Source organism: Lepisma saccharinum, chromosome 15 (genome assembly GCF_977018435.1).
Source record: "Lepisma saccharinum chromosome 15, izLepSacc3.1, whole genome shotgun sequence".
Lineage (NCBI taxonomy): Eukaryota > Metazoa > Arthropoda > Insecta > Zygentoma > Lepismatidae > Lepisma > Lepisma saccharinum.
The window spans coordinates 72,057,241-72,082,376 of record NC_139243.1 but is presented as its reverse complement, the minus strand read 5'-3'; the positions used below and the strand labels follow the sequence as shown (position 1 = coordinate 72,082,376).

Genomic DNA, 25,136 nt, shown 5'->3' with positions numbered 1-25,136 from the left:
TGTTTCCCTTCTTTCATTGTTGTTGTATATAACTTGTTCCTCCTCAATTAGCTGGTAGAATTTCCTATCAAGTGTCCTTTCTGAAAGCTTGCTGCAGTGTTCTACAACTTGTGTAGCTCTGTTTACTTTATCCCATATGACTGGATGCAATGAGGTGAGTTTAGTTTTGATTTTATTATCTTTTATGTTCTTAATTGGTGGTTATAACTTACTTTTATTTAATATTTTTCAATATTATCTGAGATTTATTTTTGTTGCTTTTCCATTAGGTTTAATTTGACTAAGCTCTTGTTTAGCTGAAACTAATCGAACTCCCTTTGATTTTGCTGAGGGAGAATCTGAGCTTGTCTCTGGGTTTAATGTTGAATATGGTGCTGCTGGGTTTGCCCAAATTTTTATATCTGAATATGCTAGTATCTTATTTATGAGTGTTTTATTTAGAATTTTATTATTGGGGGTATACCTTTTCTTATTTATTTTATTTAAGATTTTTTTTTGGGTTCGGGGTACTTTACCATGATTTTGCTATGATAAATTAATATATTTGGCTTGGAGGAGATTTCTTCCAATTTCTTTGAATTATTTGTGTTTCTTTCGTTGGTTTTAGGGGGTTAATTATATCAATATATGTTTAATTGCATAATATTTAGAATGTATAGACTTCTAGAATATTTATATTCTATTTTATGTTTTCAAGACATATGTTTAAATTTCGGCCAAGAAGCCATTTTTTTAATATTTTATCTCATATTAGTAATGTTGCTGCGGATATGATGAAGTATATAAAATATATAATTGTTAATACTTGCCCAGTAGTGAGGTATGGGTTTTCTACTGGTTGGGCAAAATCCAAGTTAATAGAATAGTTGTTCCTAACATTATTCAGAATAATATTTGGTTTATTGGGTAGAATTGTAAACCTCGGAATTTTCTTTTATGATGTATTGGTATAATTAGTATAATTATAATAGATAATACTAGTGCTAGTATCCCACCTAATTTATTTGGGATTGATCGTAGAATTGCATATGTGAATAGAAAATATCATTCTGGTTGGATATGTACTGGTGTTACTAGTGGATTTGCTGGAGTGAAGTTTTCTGGGTCTCCTAGGATTGTGGGAAATATTAATGAAAGTTGTATTAGCATTAAGATTGTAATTATAAACCCCAATATATCTTTTTATAGAAAAATATGAATCGAATGGGATCTTATCCATATTGCTGTTAATAGAAAGTGGATTATTAGATCCGGTTTGGTGTAAGAAAAGTAGATGAACTATTGATATTGCTCTTAAAGTAAATGGTAGTAAGAAGTGAAAGGTGAAGAATCGGGTCAAGGTGGTGTTATCTACTGCAAACCCACCTCAAATTCATTGAACTAATGTGGTTCTTAAATATGGGACAGCTGAAAGTAAATTAGTAATGATTGTTGCACCCCAAAATGATATTTGACCTCATGGTAATACATACCCAACAAATGCTGTTGCTATTGTTGTTATTATAATTACAACTCCAACTGACCATGTATGAATATATAGATACGATCCATAGTATACTCCTCGTCCAACACACACACACACACACACACACACACACACATATATATATATATATATATATATATATATATATATATATATATATATATATATATATATATATACACACAAGGGTTGATCAAATGAAAAGGTACAAAATGACACTGTCGGTGTAAATGAATACTTTATTCAAAGTATCCTCCATAGACCTGAGCACATTGATCCCATTGATAAACGAGCCGAATGATTCCTTTTTCCCAGAATTCCTTTGGCCGTGACGCGGCCCAGTCCTTCACAGTGTCCTTGAGTTCATCGTCCGAGGTGAAGCACTTTCCTTTGAGATGCTTTTTCAGGGCACCAAACACATGGAAGTCACAGGGGGATAAGTCCGGACTGTAGGGCGGATGGTCTAGCTGCTCCCACTTGAACCTGCCAGTTCCGCGTGTGTGACCCTGGAGATGTGTGGACGTGCGTTATCATGGAGCAGAACCACACCCTCCGTGAGCAGCCCCGATCGTTTGTTCTTGATGGACCTGCGTAGGCTGCGGAGTGTCTCACAGTACACATCAGAGTTAATGGTTCGTCTGTGTTCAAGGAATTCCACAAGTAGCGGACCTTGCACATCGAAAAGCACGGTAAGCAACACCTTGCCAATGTTAACGCCATCCTGTCCGAACACATACTGCCGCGTCACTTGGACGGCGCTCTGCTCTCTCCTGCGCATGCGCGTTTCCCTGCATGCTCCGATGTTGTGTGGCGACTCCAATCGCACCCCTATATATCACGCTACGTTCTCCCATCGTGGCATCGGTATTATATAAACGATTCCGTTGTTACGACGTTTTGTACCTTTTCATTTGATCAACCCTTGTATGTATATATACAAAAAAAGAATAAGGAGGCTCCGTTAGCATGAATAGTTCGTAATATTCATCCATAATTTACATCTCGACAAATGTGTATTACTCTAGTAAAGGCTACATCTGTTCTTGAAATATAGTGTATTGCTAGAAAAAGACCTGTTAAAATTTGAATTGAGATACATATACCCATAAGTGAACCAAAATTTCATCAAAAGGAAATATTTAATGGAGCTGGTAATTATACTAATGCATTGTTTGCTAGTTTAAGTAGGGAGTGATAAACTCATGTTGGCTTTGTCATTTGTAATAATTTTTAGAGAGCCCTCTTTAAGTCTAGTGATTTTTACAATTGAAATTAATGAAATAAATAAGTAGATTACTATTATAATAGTTATTAATATAATGGATTCATTATATAATTTTATTCCTAGTAATGGGGTTTTATTACTTCATGTTGTATATGTATCTATATTTTGTAGTGTGGAGGGTGTCATTAAGGGGTCTATTACTATTAACAGAAATAGACATAATATTGGGATTATATTCTCTATTAATATTTTTATTCTTAATTTGAATATTTCATTTGGTGTGAGTCATGTTGTATAAATAAAAAGAACTAGTATTCCTCCTAGAAATACTAGGAATAATACGTTGGAAAGGCATGCGGATTTTGTAAATGTTGATATTGTTAGACAGGCAGTGATAGATTGTATAATTAGTATAATTCCTATACAATATTAACTGAATTTTAATATCAAGGGGTAGTTTAATTAGAATGTTAGCTTTTGGAGTTATTGGTGATGTAGTTATATCCTCCTTGATGTTTTTAGAATTATTAATTCATTGGTGATTTACAAGACCACTGTTTTTATTAAACTATAAAAACTTATGCTACGAGTATTATTAATATTAATTATTTTATTTATTAGATTTTATGTTTATTTCTCAGCGGAGGCATTTATTAGTAACTTTATTAAGACTTGAGTTTATTGTGTTGTCTTTATGTTTATATACAACTTATTGCTTTATTAGTAATCAAGAAGAATCCTATTTTTGCTTACTATTTCTTTCATTTTGTGTATGTGAGGGAGCTCTTGGTTTATCTATTATAGTATCAGTTACACGTACTCATGGTAATGATTATTTTAATTCTTTTGTGCTATTAACGTGTTAAAGTATGTTTTTTATTTTATATTTTTAATCCTTTTAAGATTTTCGATTTGGAATTAGAATTATTGGTGTTTGAATAATTAGTCTTGTTTGTATACGTCAAATTGATTCAAGGGTTTTGGTTGCATATTCTTCTGTGGCACATATGGGTCTATTTTTTTAATAGGAATTATAACTATAAGAGTGTGGGGCATGAGTGGTGGACTTACTTTAATAGTGGCACATGGCCTCTGTTCTTCTGGTATATTTTGCTTAGTAAACATTACTTATGAGCGGCTGGGTAGTCGTAGCATATTAATCAATAAGGGAATAATTAACTATATTCCTAGATTAGCTTTATGGTGGTTTATATTAAAAATTACTAATATAGCAGCTCCATCAACTATTAATTTGTTGGGGGAGATTAGCTTATTAAATAGAATTATTGGGTGGTCCTATTTTAGTTTTATGGGAGTTGCAATACTATCTTTGTTAAGCACGGCCTATACTTTATATTTGAATTTGTATATTCAACATGGAATATACTATTCTGGTATATTTTCTTGCTGAGGAACTAATATTCGTGAATATTTATTATTATTATTTTGTCATTTATTTCCATTAAATTTTTTAATTGTTTTTTGTTCTCAAATATTTCATTGAATTTAAATTATTTAAGTAGCTTAAGTAGAATATTAAGTTGTGGGCTTAGAGGTAACTATGAAGTTCTTAAATCAATGTTTTTTTTTTAGTTTTTATATTACAATTATAAGTTCAATTATTTTACTAATTAGTAGCTCAATCCTATTATTATTAGGAATAACATTTTTAATTAAAGATATTACAATTTTTATTCAGTGAAGTATTATGAATTTAAATAGTTCTAATATTATTATATCAATACAATTTGATTGAATATCTTTAATTTTTATAGGGTTGGTTATATATATTTCTTCAATAGTTATTAATTATAGAGGCTCTCATATAGGAGTAGATTATAATATATATCAATTTATTATTTTAGTCTTATTATTTGTTGTGTCTATGATGTTTTCCATAATTTCTCGTAATACAGTGTGTCCGAGAAAAATATACGAATAAAGAATTTAAATAACTCAACAATCGTTAACGACAGAAATGTCAAATAATGTTTATTTCGAAGAGAAAATCATAGAATTGTTTTTAACCAAAGAACAAGAAAAAAATTTCACCTTAGTAGATCTCAATGTGTGCTCCTTTGGTGGCGCGACAAACATCAAGGCAGTACTCAAACTCCATCCAAGTGTGGCTCCGTCACTCATCAAATGTTGAAGAAGTGTTCTTCAACATTTGATGAGTGACGGAGCCACATGTATCGATAATTCTTTCACGGAGATCATTGAGGTCTTGCACAGGTGTTTGGTAAACCATAGTCTTCACATAACCCCAAAGGAAAAAGTCCAAAGGAGACAAGTCTGGTGACCGTGGTGGCCATTTAATGGCCACCCCTCCCAATCCAATTACCAGCAAAATTGTTATTAAGGAAGTTAGTAACACAACGGGAATAATGTGGGGGGCCCCATCCTGCTGAAATATGTACCCATGAGGTATACGAGGTACAGCATACTGTTGCAACATTTGCAGGTAACTTACACCTGTAACTGTAGCTTCCTCAAAGAAAAAGGGCCCAATTATGGAATCTCGTGTCAAACCACACCACACATTCAACTTTGGGCTGTCGTGTTCATGTTCAACAACTGCATGGGGATTCTGCTCACCCCATATTCTACAGTTATGCCTATGCATTTTTCCGGAAATGTGGAAGGTAGCCTCATCTGAAAATGTTACGCGTGTCAGGAATTCATTGTCATCATGAATGCATGATAGCACTTCAATAGCATAATCAAACCTAGCGGGTTTATCACTGCACTTTAGTTTCTGAACAAGCTGTAACTTGTAAGCTCTAAGCCTTAACCTTTTATGTACGATATCATGCACAGTAGAACGTGGAATTTGAAGTTGAGAACTAGCACGTCTCACAGATGTATGCGGGCTTCTCTGGAAAGCTTCCTGAACTGCAACCACTTTATCCTCGCTCACACGCTTCCGACCACTACCTTTCTTCCTCAACAAAGACCCTGTTTCCAGCAATTGTTTATGCCATTTAACAATGTAATGACGTTCTGGTGCTTCCTGTCCATATTGTTGCCGGAATCTTCTTTGTACCATTACAGGAGACTTCAATTCTGCAAACCATAAGCAGCACTCAACTTTCTGATGAACAGTAAACAGCGCCATTGTACAGACTACTCACGAACAAAGCCGCGCATGCGCTTAATTATGTTACGATTTTTTCCCTTCTGGTGGTAAAAAAAATTCTTTCTTCCCTCTTCCAAATAAACGTTATTTGACATTTTTATCGTAAACGATTGTTGAGTTATTTAAATTCTTTATTGCTATATTTTTTCTCGGACACACTGTATTATTAGAATTATTTTGGGTTGAGATGGCTTAGGGTTGGTTTCATATTGCTTAGTAATTTATTATCAGAATGTTCATTCTTATTCTGCGGGGATATTAACTGCCCTGTCGAATCGAATTGGGGATGTATTTATTTTACTATCTATTGCTTGAATATTAAATTATGGTAGTTGAAACCATATTTATTACTCATGGTTAATTTCTGATTTTGATATAATATGAATTACTAGATTTATTATTGTTGATTATTTATGATTGATTGATGACATACTTCACCCACTACCCTAGATAAACCTGCACTGTGGCCACTGAAATCCTATTGGTACCTTTGGTCCCTTTCCAGTTATACACATCAAACAAGAGACAAAAATAAACACTACAACACCTCAAATAAGACTAAAAATGAGCATGACAGAACAAAATTTGGTTTGCTTTTATATTCCAGAAATCTCTGCTAGCTAAATTGATTGTTACAGTGTGAAATCTCACAAAGTGCTGTTTATTCTCATTTGTTTATAATGAAAGGATGATACCAAAAGTTTCCCTGCAATTATAAGAGCCCACATTGGCAAAATCTCTTGAGTTTGATGAAGAAAATCAGCAAGAAGGGGGAGAGGGGAGGAAGGGGGGTTGACTGATGTTGCACAACCCATGCAGGTACTCAAATAAAGAATATCAACTTGAGGCAATTGTTGAAAGAAAGCTGTTTAGACATTTGACATATTAATTTTCTAATTAAGGGAGGAATGCAAATGTCCACAATTATTTTTCCACACTCTTGTAGTACAGTGAATGCTCTTCACTGTAGCACTCAAGAGTTGGCTGGGTCTTTTTAAGTACTTTGAGGATCAACGATTGTCAAAAGTTGGAAAAATTCAAAGAAAAGTAAAGACTTAGAAGAGCTTGCATCACTCCAAATAATCAATACAGTAAAAGTCAACAAGTCAAAAGGTTTCATTCATTAAGCAATTTTCCTCAAATCATACTAAAATTGGTTGTTGGCAATTACAACAAAAAAGGTACACATTTCCAGAATCAGGTTGAACAAAGTTATAACTTTGAAATAATGTGTGGTAGCACTTAAGTTACCAGTCACTTCCTCATGTGGGAACTTTGGCTGAACATCACAGTTGGCATGGATGGATGCTTGAGAAGGCATGAAGGAAAAAGTCATGTATTAATTAACTACAATAACTACTAGGACTGAGCCGATACAGACACCGATGTAACCATATCGGAAGATACCAGTGGTATTGGTAAGTATTGGTTGAAATTTTCCAACAGATACCTTCCAATACCATTGTCTTTGAGTTGCTACAATCAAGGCCAAGAGAAACATTTGACCTTTCCAAAAATTTGCTCACCCTTCCTTGTGGCAGATTAGTTTTTCAGAGAATTACCGAACAAACCCTCCACCTCCTGGGAAGCAGATGATTGACAAGATCAAAGGCATGGATAAAGGGAAAGCTGTGACCAAACTTCTTGAAGGCATATAACTACCTGGTAGGTGTAAAGGCTGTGTGGAAACAGAAGATATATTTCATTTTAAATTCCTTCTTGCACGCTTGTGGTGGACGTTTTAAAACCAGCATTATTACCATCCTGGACTGTTTCCGGGTCAGATGATTTAGGAGTTCTTGCGAAAGACGTGTGAAGGCTGCTGTGGAATTCGATTTCTTTTATCTACATTCAAGCAAGGCAGGAGGGTTGTGGTTTGTATAATTTATTCTTGCACTCTTATGTGACTGTTGGTATCAGCCTTTACTGCAGCAACTTATTTTTGTTGCAAATGACAGAGAATGATGGACAGCATGGCATAAAAAGGCGTTATTTTAACAACTGTATTTGCATATATTATTATGTCTCTTTTCTACATCTCCAGGCTAACCCAAAAGGCAGGAAATAATAGTATTTACATGAAACTGAAGAAGAGACAATCAACCGATTTTTTAATATTTTTCTTTTGTAACTGCAGCATGTTAAAAAGTCTTGCAACACTTCAAAAATCCTATCTTTGCATCCTCTGGGTCTACAGAGAAGTTCACAAAAAAAAAGTACCAAATGTCCCAAGACTTTTTAAAGTATCATAATGCTTTTCTTAAAAAAAACTAAAAACAAAATGAGTTTCCCGTGGATGTAGCACAATGCCATGAAGGCACATTTAGGGTATGTGGGGGTAGGCCCAGACACATTCTCGATCTCAGCCATTTTTGGAGGTGATGTGATCAGAACCACTCTCCAACTGCCTTTACCCCATGCGGCTGCCAACAGGTATCTATTGATTTGAGGCTTGGTGAACCCCATATATGCTTTGGGGGGGAGGGGGAGGAGAAGGCCAGAAAAATTCTGACCTTACATCATCCACCCCAGGAATTGAACCCGGGTCTCCTGCATAGAAACAGACACCCTAAACACCATGGCTCCAAGTATTATAATGCTGCAGGAGAATAATTAGTGAGTTATTTAATGTCATAAAACGAACGTGATATTTTAAAATGGAATCGATTTCAAACACAGCATTTCCCAGCTGTGCAATGAGGTTTAGATGTTGCAAAACAATGATTTCTTGCTGAAAATTGTTCATTAAAATTTGCATTTTCAGAAGGATGATCTAGAACTATTCATGAATCACTGGCATTGAGTATTGTTGCTTTCTGAAAAATGAGAAGTTTGAAATATTACACATTTAAAAGATTCTTCATCAAAATTATTCAATATGTTAAGAAACACAAAAACTTCATGCACAAAATTGAACATAAAATATCATAATAATTTTCAAAGAGAAAAATTAATTTCAATCAATGCAATCTCATTCCAATCACACTAACAACATATTTAAACATTATTTGAAAAGAGGTAGAGATTATCAGTGCTTTAAACTTCATCACCAATAAAAATAAATTTGTTATTAACATATCACAAAATCTGTGTCCATAACTGATTTTAACTTTGCTAGTACAAGGTGGCCACTGCAGGATCATGATAAAATTCAAGTATAATTCCCGGTATCCAAGGCGTACTTTCCAGAAATTCAAGGGTACAAGAAAATGTTCTCTCTATTTCAATAGTATCTATTACCACCTCTCACCAACCACACACATACACACACAAGTATATTAACAATATAAAGCATAAATGATATTCCATTGTATGAAAACAGTCTAATACAATTCAATATTTAAAATATTTTATTTCATATGTGAAGTTTACATTTGCCATTTTCACATACTTAGACATGAAATACATCTACAAACATGAGTCGCAAATGTTACAGGATATACTAATCTATAAGAAATTATTAACTGTATAAGAATTTCACACTGAAATTTACCTAATCAAGTTCAAGGGTAAAAATGTTTTCAATATAATTATTCAAGCATTGATTGGTTGATTTATTTTACTTCACATTTCTGCCACGTTTTGCTAACTGCAAATATGAGGTTCAGTAATGATATAATTAAATTGGTGAAGGGATACTCACAAAGAACATCCATTCGCAGCTGGGATTCAAACCTGGGACCAGAGTTGTTAAAGGTCCACGAACCCATAAAATCTATTGGGTTCTACTGCAGGACAGGAATTTTTTTCTCTCACACAATTTAAATTTGGTCCAAGTTGCATATTGTTTCATTGAAATGAGGTTCCTGGAATGTATTTTAATTAATTCTGAAAAAGGTTCCTAGACTGTATTTAAATTCATCCGGAAAAAAGGATCCTGGACAGAATTGAAATACTTCACAGATAAAATGGTTCTCTACGGTCCAGAACCTATTTACGCTTTCTAATTTTCTCTCCTGGAGCGGAATTGAATTTACCTAAAATGTTTGGACCTTTAGCAACCTTGCCTTGGATGTCTAGCATCATAGTGCGCTGTGCTAACCACTCTGTCATAGACATTGGTATCGCAGGTAAATATTGCATGGTGAGGGAGATCAGTCTGTTGATCAAACTTGAATAATACGAGTGATAATAATTATCATGAATTAATAAAAATGCATCAAAATAGGGAAGCTTTAAAACCAGTTACTCCTACTGGTGATGAAGCTTCTTTCTTTGCTTGGTACTTTGGCTAAAAAATAAATTCTTAAGCAATGGCTTGCTATTTAAAAAAAAACACATCCTGAATGGTTACTTTCTAACAACTCTATCAAATCAGGTTTGCACAGTGCCATTAGAATGGATGGTTGAGATCTCAATTAATAAAATGGTGGCACCATAGTTGTAGACATGAAGTATAGATTTGTATAATATAGAGCTGTGGATCCCATCCCAAATGATATATGCACAGAATGACAAGAATTACCAGAGATTTATACTCAGAAACACTCACTGCGCCAAACCACAATTCCCTGTGTGCAAATGGTTTTTGTGGTTCTATTCTATTGTATTCTTCACATGTTTAGTAAGTATATACATTTTTGGGTATAATACTTGTCATATTTTAAACAATGAAAAGTTTTTTCTTTTGTGTGTACTCTTGTGTGTACATTAAGGTGTTGTTTTCGGGGCAAAATCTTTGTTGCAAATTGTACACATAAAAGGTTTCCCATTTGTGTGTGCCCTCATATGTTTATTAAGTGAGTCTTTGTAGGAAAATTCTTTGATACAAATATAACATTTAAAAGGTTTCTTTCTTGCATGTATTCTCATGTGTCTATTAAGGTTGTGCTTTTTTGTCAAAATCTTCGTTGCAAATTGAACACTTAAAAAGTTTTTATTTTGTGTGTGTCCTCATATGTATATTAAGCAAGTCTTTGCGGGAAAACTCTTTGCTACAAATACGACAATTAAAAGGTTTCTCTTTTGTGTGTATTCTCATGTGTCTATTGAGGTGTGGTTTTTGGGCAAAATCTTTGTTGCAAATTGTACACTTAAAAGGTTTTTCTTTTGTGTGTGTCCTCATATGTGTATTAAGCGAGTTCTTGTGAGAAAACACTTTGCTGCAAATAGAACAATTAAAATGTTTCTCTTTTGTGTGTACTCTCATGTGTATATTAAGATAATCTTTTCGGGCAAAATCTTGGTTGCAAATTGTACACTTAAAAGGTTTTTCATTTGTGTGTGTCCTCATATGTGTATTAAGCGAGTTCTTGTGAGAAAACACTTTGCTGCAAATAGAACAATTAAAAGGTTTCTCTTTTGTGTGTGTTCTCATGTGTATATTAAGGGTAGGTTTTCGGAAAAAATCTTTATTGCAAATTGTACACTTAAAAGGTTTTTCATTTGTGTGTGTCCTCATATGTGTATTAAGCGAGTTCTTGTGGGAAAACACTTTGCTGCAAATAGAACAATTAAAAGGTTTCTCTTTTGTGTGTGTTCTCATGTGTATATTAAGGTTAGGTTTTCGGAAAAAATCTTTATTGCAAATTGTACACTTAAAAGGTTTTTCATTTGTGTGTGTCCTCATATGTGTATTAAGCGAGTTCTTGTGGGAAAACACTTTGCTACAAATAGAACAATTAAAAGGTTTCTCTTTTGTGTGTACTGTAATGTGTATATTAAGATAACTTTTTTGGGGAAAATCTTTATTGCAAATTGCACACTTAAAATTTTTTTCTTTTGTGTGTATTCTCATGTGTCTATTGAGGTGTGGTTTTTGGGCAAAATCTTTCTTGCAAATTGCACACTTAAAAGGTTTTTCTTTTGTGTGTATTCTCAGGTGTCTATTGAGGTGTGGTTTTTGGGCAAAATCTTTGTTGCAAATTGCACACTTAAAAGGTTTTTCTTTTGTGTGTATTCTCAGGTGTATATTAAGGTGACGTTTTTGGACAAAATCTTTGTTGCAAATTGCACACTTAAAAGGTTTTTCTTTTGTGTGTGTCCTCATATGCATATTAAGCGGTTCCTTGAACGAAAACACTTTGCTGCAAATAGAACAATTAAAAGGTTTCTCTTTTGGGTGTATTCTCATGTGTCTAGTAAGGTAATGTTTTTGGGCAAAATCTTTGTTGCAAATTGCTCACTTAAAAGGTTTTTCTTTTGTGTGTGTCCTCATATGTATATTAAGTGAGTCTTTGTAGGAAAAGTCCTTGCTACAAATACAACAATTAAAAGGTTTATCTTTTGTGTGTATTCTCATGTGTCTATCGAGGTGTTGTTTTTGGACAAAATCTTTGTTGCAAATTGTACACTTAAAAGGTTTTTCTTTTGTGTGTGTCCTCATATGTACATTAAGCAGTTCCTTGCAGGAAAACACTTTGCTGCAAATAGAACAATTAAAAGGTTTCTCTTTTGTGTGTATTCTCATGTGTCTACGAAGGTTATGTTTTTGGGCAAAATGTTTGTTGCAAATTGCACACTTAAAAGGTTTTTCTTTTGTGTGTGTTCTCCTATGTATTTTAAGGTAATATTTATGTGCAATTTTTTTTTCGCAAATTGTGCAATTGATAGGCTTTTCTTGGCTGTGAACTCTCCCATGCATCTGAAGATCTCCTTCACATGCAAAATTATTTTTGCAAATTGGACACTTAAAAGGTTTCTTCTTTTTCATATGTCTATTAAGGTCATGTTCATATTCAAAATGTTTCTTGCATATTGAACAATTGAAAGGCTTCTCTCTTGTATGAACCCTTATATGTTTATTCAAATGTTCTTCTTTGAAGAAACTTTTGGTGCACAAGGAACAAATATATTGCTTTCTTCTGTTATCACCCTTGTCATCTTCAATATATCCCTTGGTTCTAGACGATTTTGAAGTTTCAGCCTCTACTATCCCTTCTTCACTTAGATATTCTGGATTATTTTTTGGTTGCTCTTGTTCACTCATTTTTCCTGCAGATATTGGTAAATGGGTAAATAACTTTGGAACATCTTGGACCTGTCCTTCCATATAGCTCTTGTTCAAGCATCTGAAAAAAAAATGAACATACAAATGTAGGTGTGCTTCTAAAATAATTACTAATATCTGCAGTACAAAAGACTTTAAGGGAGTAGCATCTAGTTTTCTGTGCTATCAAGAAATGAGACTGTACTTTAATAATTGTTTACGTGAGATGCCAAGATAACATTACTATGACTTTCACTCCTTTCACTATCACCAATACTAACTTCATTAAATTCTTCAATGTGAACAATTATAGATTGCAGTCACAAGATAAACTGATTTATCTACTTGCTAATTTCAGGAGTAGGCATTAAACATGCAACACAACAAGTCTAATATTACTGTACTACATAACAGTAAACTATAAATATCAGCACCATGGGAAAACGAGGGACAAGAACGCTGATACCAGCTTTTTAAAATTTCTTGACATTAAGAAGATAATTTTCAATAAATTTGTTTGTATAAATGTTCAAAATGTAACATGAAAAAAAATTTCCAAATATTACAGGATTGCTGTTCTTGTATCCGGTGCACGAACTGCCTTTATGGCAGTGATCCTCTGTTGCCACATTTCCCTACGAAGGAACTCACAGTCAAACTACCAATTAGGCCTAGTGTTTGGAAGCAATGATGTTCAAAATCACCGTCCCCAAATCAACCAGTAGGGAAACAGGATTTTGTCAAAATAACCGTTCTGCACTGTGGTTGCACATCAGTTGCTGTGATTGCTCCATAATAATATGTGACACCAAGGGATGAAGTTTCCTTATTTGCTTTGTAGTTTGGATCAGGAAAAGCCATGAACAATTGTTTGCTCTGCTAAAAAGCCTGCATCATGGAATAAAGGTTTTCCATCTTACAACTACTGTCAACATGCTTTAAATGTGCCATTTGAAAGCATGGGTGGGATTTCTATTGGGTAACTGCAGTGTGGTATTAAGAAATTTCCAGAGGAGGGGTGGAATTCTACTGACTGTCTAGAGACAGCATATATATCCTATATAGCTATAAACACACACATACATATATACATATGAATCAAAAATTTTCTACCCCCATAAAATAGCACCTAAGATACTTTGCTAAATTACTGCTACATTTGCAAAATCATAAAAATTACTCATTTACTTGCATCTCAGGTTTTTTGTGTGTGTTTTTTCCACTTATTTTTACTTGATGCATTAATTTGCACTGATAATATTGCATCCAAAATATACTCTAATATACTTTAATATTCTATCCATATACATATCCCATAGTGAACCATCATTAGTTGAATTCTCCTGTCAGAAAAATAATAAATATAGTTGTGTGGTTAACTTCTATTTCTTGCATTAATTTTGTTGTACAGTGTGTCCGAGAAAAAATATACCAATAAAGAATTTAAATAACTCAACAATCGTTAACGATACAAATGTCAAATAACAGTTATTTGGAAGAGGGAAGAAAGGATTTTTTTTTACCACCAGAAGGGAAAAAATCATAACATAATTAAGCGCATGCGTGGCTTTGTTCGTGAGTAGTGTGTACAATGGCGCTGTTTACTGTTCATCAGAAAGTGAGTGCTGCTTTTGGTTTGCAGAATTGAAGTCTCCTGTAACAGTACAAAGAAGATTCCGGTAACAATATGGACAGGAAGCACCAGAACGTCATTACATTGTTAAATGGCATAAACAATTGCTGGAAACAGGGTCTTTGTTGAGGAAGAAAGGTAGTGGTCGGAAGCGTGTGAGCGAGGATAAAGTGGTTGCAGTTCAGGAAGCTTTCCAGAGAAGCCCGCATACATCTGTGAGATGTGCTAGTTCTCAACTTCAAATTCCACGTTCTACTGTGGATGATATCGTACATAAAAGGTTAAGGCTTAGAGCTTACAAGTTACAGCTTGTTCAGAAACTAAAGTGCAGTGATAAACCCGCTAGATTTGATTATGCTAGTGAAGTGCTATCATGCATTGATGATGACAATGAATTCCTGACACGCGTAACATTTTCAGATGAGGCTACCTTCCACATTTCCGGAAAAATGCATGGGCATAACTGTAGAATATGGGGTGAGAAGAATCCCCATGCAGTTGTTGAACATGAACGTGACAGCCCAAAGTTGAATGTGTGGTGTGGTTTGACACGAGATTCCATAATTGGGCCCTTTTTCTTTGAGGAAGCTACAGTTACAGGTGTAAGTTACCTGCAAATGTTGCAACAGTATGCTGTACCTCGTATACCTCATGGGTACATATTTCAGCAGGATGGGGCCCCCACATTATTCCCGTTGTGTTACTAACTTCCTTAATAACATTTTCGCTGGTAATTGGATTGGGAGGGGTGGACCCATTAAATGGCCACCATGGTCACCAGACTTGTCTCCTTTGGACTTTTTCCTTTGGGGTTATGTGAAGACTATGGTTTACCAAACACCTGTGCAAGACCTCAATGATCTCCGTGAAAGAATTATCGATGCATGTGGCTCCATCACTCATCAAATGTTGAAGAACACTTGAATGGAGTTTGAGTACTGCCTTGATGTTTCTCGTGCCACCAAAGGAGCACACATTGAGATCTACTAAGGTGAAATGCTTTTCTTGTTCTTTGGTTAAAAAAAATTCTATGATTTTCTCTTCCAAATAAACGTTATTTGACATTTCAGTCGTTAACGATTGTTGAGTTACGTATTTAAATTCTTTATTGGTATATTTTTTCTCAATAATTTGCAGTTTTATATAATATTTTCTTTTTTCGATTGAGCATATTCTAGATTTGCATGTCAAATACTGATAATGTTATCAACCACAAATTTATTTGTATGTGTGTGACATGTACATTTGTAGCTGTAACTTTTGAATGTAATTAGCGGAGACCTATAATTGGGCAGCTAAATGCCTGTTGGTCCCCCAACTTAAATAAATAAAAAAAAAATAACAGTTCCATTAGCTTGTTAATTCTGAAAATTCGTTAATAGGGTCACCAAGTTACACATAATTAGTCCAGGTCTCCTTGAATACAAAACATAAGTGATTACCAGTACTGTATATATAATGTCCATCATTGTATATATAATTTCATGATCAATTGTTGTTACAGAACTGAATGAATTCATTTTTGATCCTTCTGTATTTTTAGTCATGATATTTTACAAATGTGTTTAACTTGCAAAATTGCAAAACTACCAACTTGACAACGCATGCTGAAACCGAAAAATATTTCCAACAAAGGATACCACCTTCCGACTCGCCAATTATTATAGATTATGTATGTGTAACGTCATCACTATATACGAGGTCAGACAATTAAGTAATGGGACAGATTTATATTGTGAAAAGGAAACAAAATAATTGAACGTTGCTTGTTTATTACTAAAAGTACATCCCTCCTGCATCAATACAGCAATTGGCACAGTTGGCCAACGATCAATACAACATCTGCAAGTCTTCATGTGGTATGACTTGAAGATTGGATGTCACAACCTGTTGGCTGGTCTTGTGTTCATCAAAAGTGTGTAATTTCAGCAGCAGCTTCACTTTCGGGAACGGGGAATAATCACAGGGGGATAAATCTGGGGAGTAAAGCCGATGATTCAACACATTCACTTGTTTTTGGACTAGGAATGTATAGACAACCACTGCTCTGTTGGAACTTGCATTATCGTGGAGCAGTAAACCAACTGCCCGGTTCAGGATACTGAGGTCTGAGTATTCTCTTCCATAATCATTCCGAGCACTACGATAGTAACAACTAATTACACTTTCACCCTCTGGAACAATTTCATGATGAATAATGTCTTTGCTATCATTAAAAAAACAAACATTGTCTTCACCCTTGGCTTTGAGAGCTTCATTTTCTTGCCTCTTGGTAAATTTAGTGACTTCCATTCAGCGATTTGTTAGTTCGTACAAGGTCCGTAGTAAAAATGCTCTGTTTTGTCCTCCACAACAATAGAATTCAAGAAATGTTTATTCCCGCAAGCAGTTTTCAGAATGTCCTTCATGAAACTTGATGTTCACTCCATGCTCCATAGCTATTACGTGATGACATCCTTGCACCTCCTTCACGACATGGCGGCATAATTCCCAGCATGCCTATCTCAAGTTAATGAGGTGTTGCCAGGTTGTGGATTATGGACCACAGTCTCATTACTTTATTGTCGGACCTCGTACATCAAGCTACAGCCATGTAATTTTTTCATTTGTTAAATTTTTCACGGGCAACCAACAATCAAAAGGAACTTGCCTCTTTACTACTACTGCCTTCTTGTCTAGATGCACTTGTAAATTTTCAGAACCGATCCTTTTGATCAACACAGTCTTCAACGTCACCAGCTTTATCTGTTTTTGTTCATTTTGAAGGCAGATTCCAGACATTGCAGAGTCTGGAACTCGTAATGCTCACTTTCTTACTAACATTCTAGCTTCACAAAGAAACCTAGCTCATTGCTCTAAAAAAAAGCACACTTATCTTTAAAAAATGACTTTGTAAAGGACTATCATGCTCGTATAAAAAATTCCATGTAGGCTATCTTTGTACACTACTGTTCAAGTACTTGGCACTCATACAAATACAGACGTTGTGTGGTGACAAGTTCGAGTCACGTGACAACTCATTTGCAACTTTCACATTCCTGCCAAATTCCGTGGACAAAGAAAAGGGAAATGGGGAGATGCTCTTCAACTTCTTCGACAGTTTTAGGAAAATAACAGCCCTTGAGGCCACATCTGCATTCGCCAAAATTGGATATTCCAGCTGTCTGACAGAAAATGTTGCAATTGAATGGCAAAGTGGGGAAAAAAAATAAATTGCCAATAATTTGTTGTTTCCCCCCAAATATAATTTCCCCAGGGATAAAATTTAACAAGCAGAGGGCAACATCTTAGCCAAAACTTGAACAAAGGAAAGGCTTATCTTTTGTGTATTCTCTAATGTTTCCTAAGGTAATCTTCACAGGCAAAATTTCTGTTGAAAATTACACACTTGAAATATTTTTCTTTTGTATGTGCCTTCCTATGTATTGGGTTGATGAAAAAATAATGGCCATATTGTTTTGCTTTGTGTTTTGCAAATATCTTTCCTTATATAAAGGGTGGGCACAAAGTTGCTTTCCCCAAAACAAGTAAGGAAAGAAAATAAATAAGCGAGGTATCACCGAGCGTCTTTTTTGTACTAGGACTGGCACTACTGTGTCTCTAGGACTGGTAACCATGTTTTCGTACGTGTTTTGTTTACTGTTTGTTGAAGAGAGTTGTTTACTGAGTGAAGTTGTTATCTTGCATTGCAGGTGTTGAGATGAATCACAAATTAACAAAGGAACAATGTGTTTTCATGCTACAAGCTTGGTGGAAACACAACAAAAACACAAATGTGGTGACAGCAGAATTCAGGAGAAGATTTCCAGGTGTGAAACCACCATCACGTCAAGCCATGAGAAACCTGAACCAACAATTTGAGGCTACAGGTTCTGTGCATGATCTACAGCGAAGCGGACGACCCCAAAGTGTACGAAATGAAGAAAACACTGCACAGACTTGTGTGTCCAGCCCAAAGAAGTCTACCAGAAGGCACGCAGGGGACCTGGGAATGTCACGTACCTCTGTAAGGAACATGTTAAAGGGTTTGAAGATGAAACCTTACCGGCCAAAGCTTCTGCACGCGTTACATGAATGTGACCCGGACCGACGTGTTGAGTTCTGTGAGTGGTGTCTCATTTGGAACGAAGCTCACAGAGACTTCTGGAAATGAATTTTGTGGACAGATGAGGCCTCATTCAAGATGAACGGTCACGTAAACAGACACAATTGTGTTTATTGGTGTCACTGTTTGGGGTGGTATTTGGAGTGGTGGTGTCATAGGACCATTCTTTTTTGAAGGAACTGTTACTGGTGACACATACCTTCAGATGTTGCAGGACGTTGTGATTCAAGAACTTGTCAATAACCCTCGTTTTGAAAACATTCCGTTCACGTGGCAACACGATGGACAGGGTGGCTACAAACAAGGTGAAATGAAATTCCCTGACTTTTCCAGGTTTTCCAGGACAAAATTTACATTTTTCCCTGACAATTACAAACTAAACTAAATCGATGTTTTTGCAAATAGAAATAATAAACTCACACAGATCCACGTATGGTTTTGTTAAGTACCAATATTATCTTCTATTAAATTGACTTATTTTCTCTATTTTCTATGATTTGAATTCAAACTGCAAAATAGTGAATTCGGAAAATTATTACAATTCACAAGCTAGGGAAAGATTTCAGAATTTTGTCATACGCAGTAAGTTTAAAATAAAATACTTAATTTTTTTAAAGTTACGTCTACATGAGATAAGAGTGAAGAGTGAATGATTAAGAAATACAATTTGTAATTTATCAGTCTCCTTATACATTCTCGGTATTATATGTTGATATTTCCACTGAGGTTTGGAACCCTCTGCTTGCAAGAGCCATGAGTGTGGACTCATTTTTCAATGTATAAAGCTACTTCTCTCTTCTCTGTAAAAGAAACAATTTAACTCTTGCACATAAGTGAAACAATTGAACAAAATAAAGTGTCATATTTCCTTACATTATCAATGGGATTTCTGCTTCAGTACAGTATATCTAAGTGAAGTGCTGAGAAACTGACAACATGCAGTTATACCATTGATGCTGACGAAAAGGGTATGTAGGTATTAGAAATTTAACGCAAGAAATTTATAGAATTGCATTGTATAGGTACCTGATTTAGCTAACCACACATTAAAACGGGAACACACTAATAATAAAAGCTTCTGAAAGTTTATATATGAGGGGCATCCTGAAAAAAGCTCCAATGGTGTGTATACGCAGCACTAGTGGTCGAAGAGCGACACACACACATGCAGGCAGGAAGTAGTGGCATGTAGCTGTAATCTGGTACAGATGCAATGCAGCCGTTTTAGGACAGTTCTAGGTTAAATATTGCAGCTCTCATACAGTCTCCCACCGACTGCGATGTAGCCTATATTGCACGCTCAGAATTTGGCACAGAGCCACCAGCAATCGTGTGAGGTATGCAGACCGGACGTCGTGAGTGATAGTATGGTCAGACGATGGTGCAGACAATTCACAGAAGGCCAATCGAATGTGCACAACCCCATACAGCTGAGTACACATGGGCCCTTGGCATCACTTCAGGTGAGAGATCTTGGACCACTCCCTGTACAGCCCTTGCCTTGAATGTACCAATTTTCATTCTTTGTTTAACTGAAGAGGTTTCTGGCAGAGCAAGGATTTGACAGCTACACTGCGGTAGAGATAGTTCCAGTCTTTGCTGTCAGACACATATACCATGGGCATACAACCGTGGTGATTATGCCGAAAATTAGGTTAGGACTCATTGTTACTAATGCAATAAATTACAACTAATATTCTTGTTTTATTTATGCCTAATCTGTAGGGACCTTGATATTTTTTTATATATTTTTTTAAAATTGGTGTATCTTCTTATTTTTATTTTTTACTATACAGTGTTATTTTTCCCAAACTTCACATTTTCATTTTAGCGCATTTTCTGGCAAATATCTGAAATTATACCTTCATGGTGTTTTTAAACTGCTGTTTCAAATTGTAAGTCACATGGCTTACACCTCTCCGTGAGAGTTTGATATCTTGAAAGTTATTTTGGGGAAGTTATTTTCCATACCCCTTTTTTAATTTTAAGGTTAGTATTTTAGATAATGGAATTTTCTCCATATATACTGAAGGGTGCATAATGACCGTAAGAGACGACGCACCCAAAAAATCAAAATCAATCAATCTCACGTAACAGATACCGATATATTATGGCACCAAAAATTGGCATTATCTTTTTTTTTGACTTGTTAGTGTTACGTTTCCAAAAATTCGCGATTTTGTTTTAGAACATTTTTCTGCCAAATATACCGAATCATAATACTCCATTGTGCTTCTAAACTATTATTTTAAATTGTAGGTCACATGGTTTACGAATTTTTGTAACAGTTTGATATGTTGGAACAGATGTTTGAGGAAGTAAAAGTAAAGTGTTCCCCTGCACTTTTCAATGCAGGTGCATAGTAGGGGTGTGGAGTTAGGGCCCCACACTTTCTTGATCACGGCTGAAGGTAGGGTTGATGTGATCAGCACCACGCTCCTGGCTACCTTTATCCCTCAATGTTTCCTCAAGGTACCAGCTTCATATGATGCTGGGTGGGTGCCGGAGCAGTTTGAATAGGTGGAAAACATCACAGTTCTCCGCCGCAGGGGATCGACCCTGGGTCTCTCGCATAGTAGTCAGACGCCCTAATGACTGAGCTCCATTATTACTCACTCGACAAATGCCGATGGTGCGCACTTAGCTTGATAATTCAAAACATATCTCGTGCGACAAATACGAAGATGTGGCTTGTGTGACGGTTATTCGCACTCGATCTCCTGTTAGAACCCCGCCACTTTGCTCTGTGATGCAAATGGTTTTGATGGAAGTTGAAAAATTCATGGGAAATACATGATTTAATGTGGCTGTCGGAATCATTCCATGTACGTATAACTCTATAGTTTACTCTTGAGTAAAATGTTGGAAAACTTGCATGTACACAAACATGGCCTAGAAAAGACAAGAATGTTGAATTTCATGGAATTTTTCGTTGTTTTAGTACATTTCTTTTAAAAAAATCGCTAAAACGCCAACAATTCGCATTTTATGCCAAATTCGCATTATTTCGATATTTCGAACGGGCGAAAAATGTGTCCAGACATCACTGCACATGCCTAAACATAACTCCGCAGCAATTACCATTTTTCACGGTTTTGGCGTTTGCGAAAAATCAATATCCCTACTAATTGGGAATTACTTTCTGGCCACCCCTCGTATAAATCAGTAGATGGAAAGTGAAAATTTAGCAGAGCTGGCAGAGAAAAGTCACTTCTTGAAGAAAGTGATTTGTTTTATGATTGAATGATTTGAGTAAATATGATATTAAAATATTTACGTATTTATTATTAGTATTTTATTTCATAATATTGGACATTAACCTTACTCAGTGAGAGATTAATGACCATCTCTCACGAGTTTAAACAGACAAGACAGAGAGTGGCGTTAATTTTATTGCAATACTAGTATTGCAGTAAATTTGAGGTTGGGAGCATGCACTTGCCATTTTTTATAACGTTCACCAATGCAGATATATGTTTCACTTTTTCGTGATAGTATTCAATATATATCCCATTTGGTTGGATTCTTCTTGATATCTAAGAATAGTGCAATGTCATTGTAAAAGTATGTTAACTTGTGCAAAACCAGTAATACGTCAGGAAGATGAAAGAAAACCTTCGTAAGCACTGCTACATTAAATAAGGTGAAGTGAGCCAGAAGAGTAACAAAATTCCAGCAGCATATTTGCAATCTAAAGCTTTTCTTGTTTATGCATGCGATTTTTGTTGGATGTTGCAGTACATGCAATTTCTGTCGGGTGGCGATATTCGACAAAAATCGTGTGTATCAATGGAACCTATTTGTTTCCATGTTCCTTCAGTTTGCCCAACAAAATGCCTTACTACGACGTCCAACAACTATCGGACGGCGTCACCCGCACTTATCCCCTTCATCTGTTGACAAGTCCCCTTACTAGTCCCATACGGACAAGAAAAAAATGATAAATCAATGCATTTTCCACGTAATATTTAGAGGCTTAACCTTTACTCCCTCGATGATACCATATGGTATCATCAGAGTAAGGTCGTACTGGCCCGATGATACCATATGGTATCATGGTGCTGATTACGAAATGAATGTGCTATTTGGACTTTCATACTCTTATGTTTGGGTGGGGACTCTGACACAGGTCTGGAGCAAGCCTGGGAAATTCATATTGATGAACAACTTCCCCCTCTCTACAACATAACTATGCCACATTTCCGAACAGAACTTCATATTTTGGCTCATTATATATGGCACCCAGGAACATGAAACATGTCACGTTCTCTTGAGAAATGTCCATTCTTTGAAAAGAATACTAAAGTTCGGGCCTTCTTCCCAAATAGCGGTAACATTTTTATGTTTTTTTCGGTGAAATTCAGGGGTCGCGCCCCCAAACTCTCTTCCTCGGTTCGGCGTTCTGAATTGTACACGGTTGCATGCTATGATGTTTTTACTGCAAAACAAAACTTATCCGAAGTAGATTCCTCAAAGAGTACCGAGTTATAACAATTTTCCTCCAAAAATGCAAATTGCCTATTTTTTGTAAAAAAGAAAATCACATTTTGGCTTATTATTCAACTTGTATGGCACCCATGAACATGAAACATATTTCATTCTCTTGAAAAATGTCCATTCTTTGAAAAGAATACTAAAGTTCGCACCTTCTCCCCAAACTCCAGATTTTTGTTTTTTCCATTAAAATTCGGGGGACATGCCACACTCAAGACCCCCTTCCTCGGTCCGGTGTTCTGAATTGTACACGGTTGCATGCGCTGATGTTTTAGCTCAAAAACAAAAGTTATCCGAAGTAGATTGCTCTTATAGTGCCAGAGTTATAACAATTTCTCTCCAAAGAGTGTTCGAATTTAAAATTCCCGCCGAGAAGCCAAGGCGAGAGAAATTTCTCTCTCTCTCTGCTCGTGCCATCACTGGTTTCTGGCGCCGTGCTTATGTTCCGCATAAAAGGGGCCTAAAATTTGAGGCTGAAACTTATGAACGAGATTTCCTGTTCCCGTGCAGAGTTCCATAACGATATCTTTAAATAAATAAATATATAAAGAAAAAAAAAGAAAAAAAGTCAATGAAGACGAAATTCCCTGACATTTCCGTGACTTTTCTTGACACCTCAAATTCCCTGACTTTTCCCAGTTTTCCAGGTCTGTCGCCACCCTGGATGGAGCACTGCCTCATTTTAGTGTTGTTGTGAGGGAGTTCTTGGATCAATATTTCGATGAATGGATTGGTTGTCGTGATACCACAGATTGGCCACCATGTTCATGTGACCCCACACCATGTGACTTCTCCATGTGGGGTATTGTCAAAGACGAAGTGTTTTCCGAGAAACCGCAGGATTTGGTTCACTTGCAACAGCTAATCGAACAATCGTTCAAGAGATTGGATGACAATCCTCAATTGTGTCATGATATTTGCAAATCAGTGCTGAAGAGATGTACCTTGTGCATTGAACATGGTGGGGGACAGTTTGAACAGAATTTGAAGTAGAAAGGACACTTTGAAGTACAATAAAGATTGTCAAGTCACCTAGGTTCTTTTATTTGATTTCTTCATTTATTGGGAATAGAGACTTTGTGCCCACCCTGTATATCTCACTGATTATATTGCATTTTAAAGCTTATTTATTGCTTGATCGATCTGCCTTAAAATAATATTCCTAATGCTTGATTTACCTTAATTCTAGGTAATACTTGTCTGCATGGTGACTGTTTTACTGGTCCGCTGCCGAAGACATCCACTACAACTATCTGAATCCACGCGCCATCATCACAGCAGGGAAGTATTGTCAAGAAATCACTTAAATGAACCGGAAACTTCAATCTCTGTGAAATATTTCTCTCGTAGGAAGTTTGCGAGATGCTTGGGGAAGTGTTACTTGGTTGGCAGGAGGTCCGGTGAGTATTGTGGGTGACGCAGAGTTTCATAGTACAATTCCTTCTGTTTCTGCAGGGTTGGTTGTGCGATGTGCGGCCGTCGGGTATGAAGTTGGTTATGTAAGGAGTGAAAGCCCTAAAGAGAGAAATGTTCCTCCCTTGTTATATACAGGCACAGGGCCGCATTTACGCACAGGTTATCTAGGCTGGAGCCTATGGGACTGCACCACAAAGGGGCCCACACCACAAAAAAAAAAACCTTAAAAAAATTAATTTTGAATAGATTAAAATAAAAAAAAATGTCTTTGTTTTAATACTGTCATAAATGTAAAAGACGTCGATGCAGTTATTTTGTGTGTTATGTGGGCTAATTCGGCTGTTCTCTTCCGTGGACAGCTCATATGAGTTGAGTCAGCATTCAGGAATCTCGATTGCTTGGCGTGGTGTGGGAACACTGGCGCTGTCTAAAAATAGATCAGTTGCTGTGCTGTATTCATGTTGACATGCACGCCATGTATGAATAATTTGTATTGTGCTTTTAACCTTTCTCTATTGCGTGTTTTGGAGGTAGGCCTACTGTTTCAATTTGTTATTAAAACGTTTTCAGAACAACAAAGTAAAGCTATCACTGTAATATTTTTTTAGAAATATTTTCCCGTGTAATCTAGTATTATGGACGGAAATAAAATACAAACTAACCGCCATAAAAAGAAAGAGGTATTTAAAAGCGGAAGTGCCAAACGAAAG

General features: G+C 35.8%; 1 pseudogene; it reads right to left on the bottom strand.

Moving 5' to 3' along the window:
- Positions 1-831: 831 nt before the first annotated feature.
- On the bottom strand, positions 832-16,703 carry LOC145999328 (cytochrome b pseudogene; annotated as a pseudogene).
- Between the last annotated feature and the right edge of the window lie 8,433 nt (positions 16,704-25,136).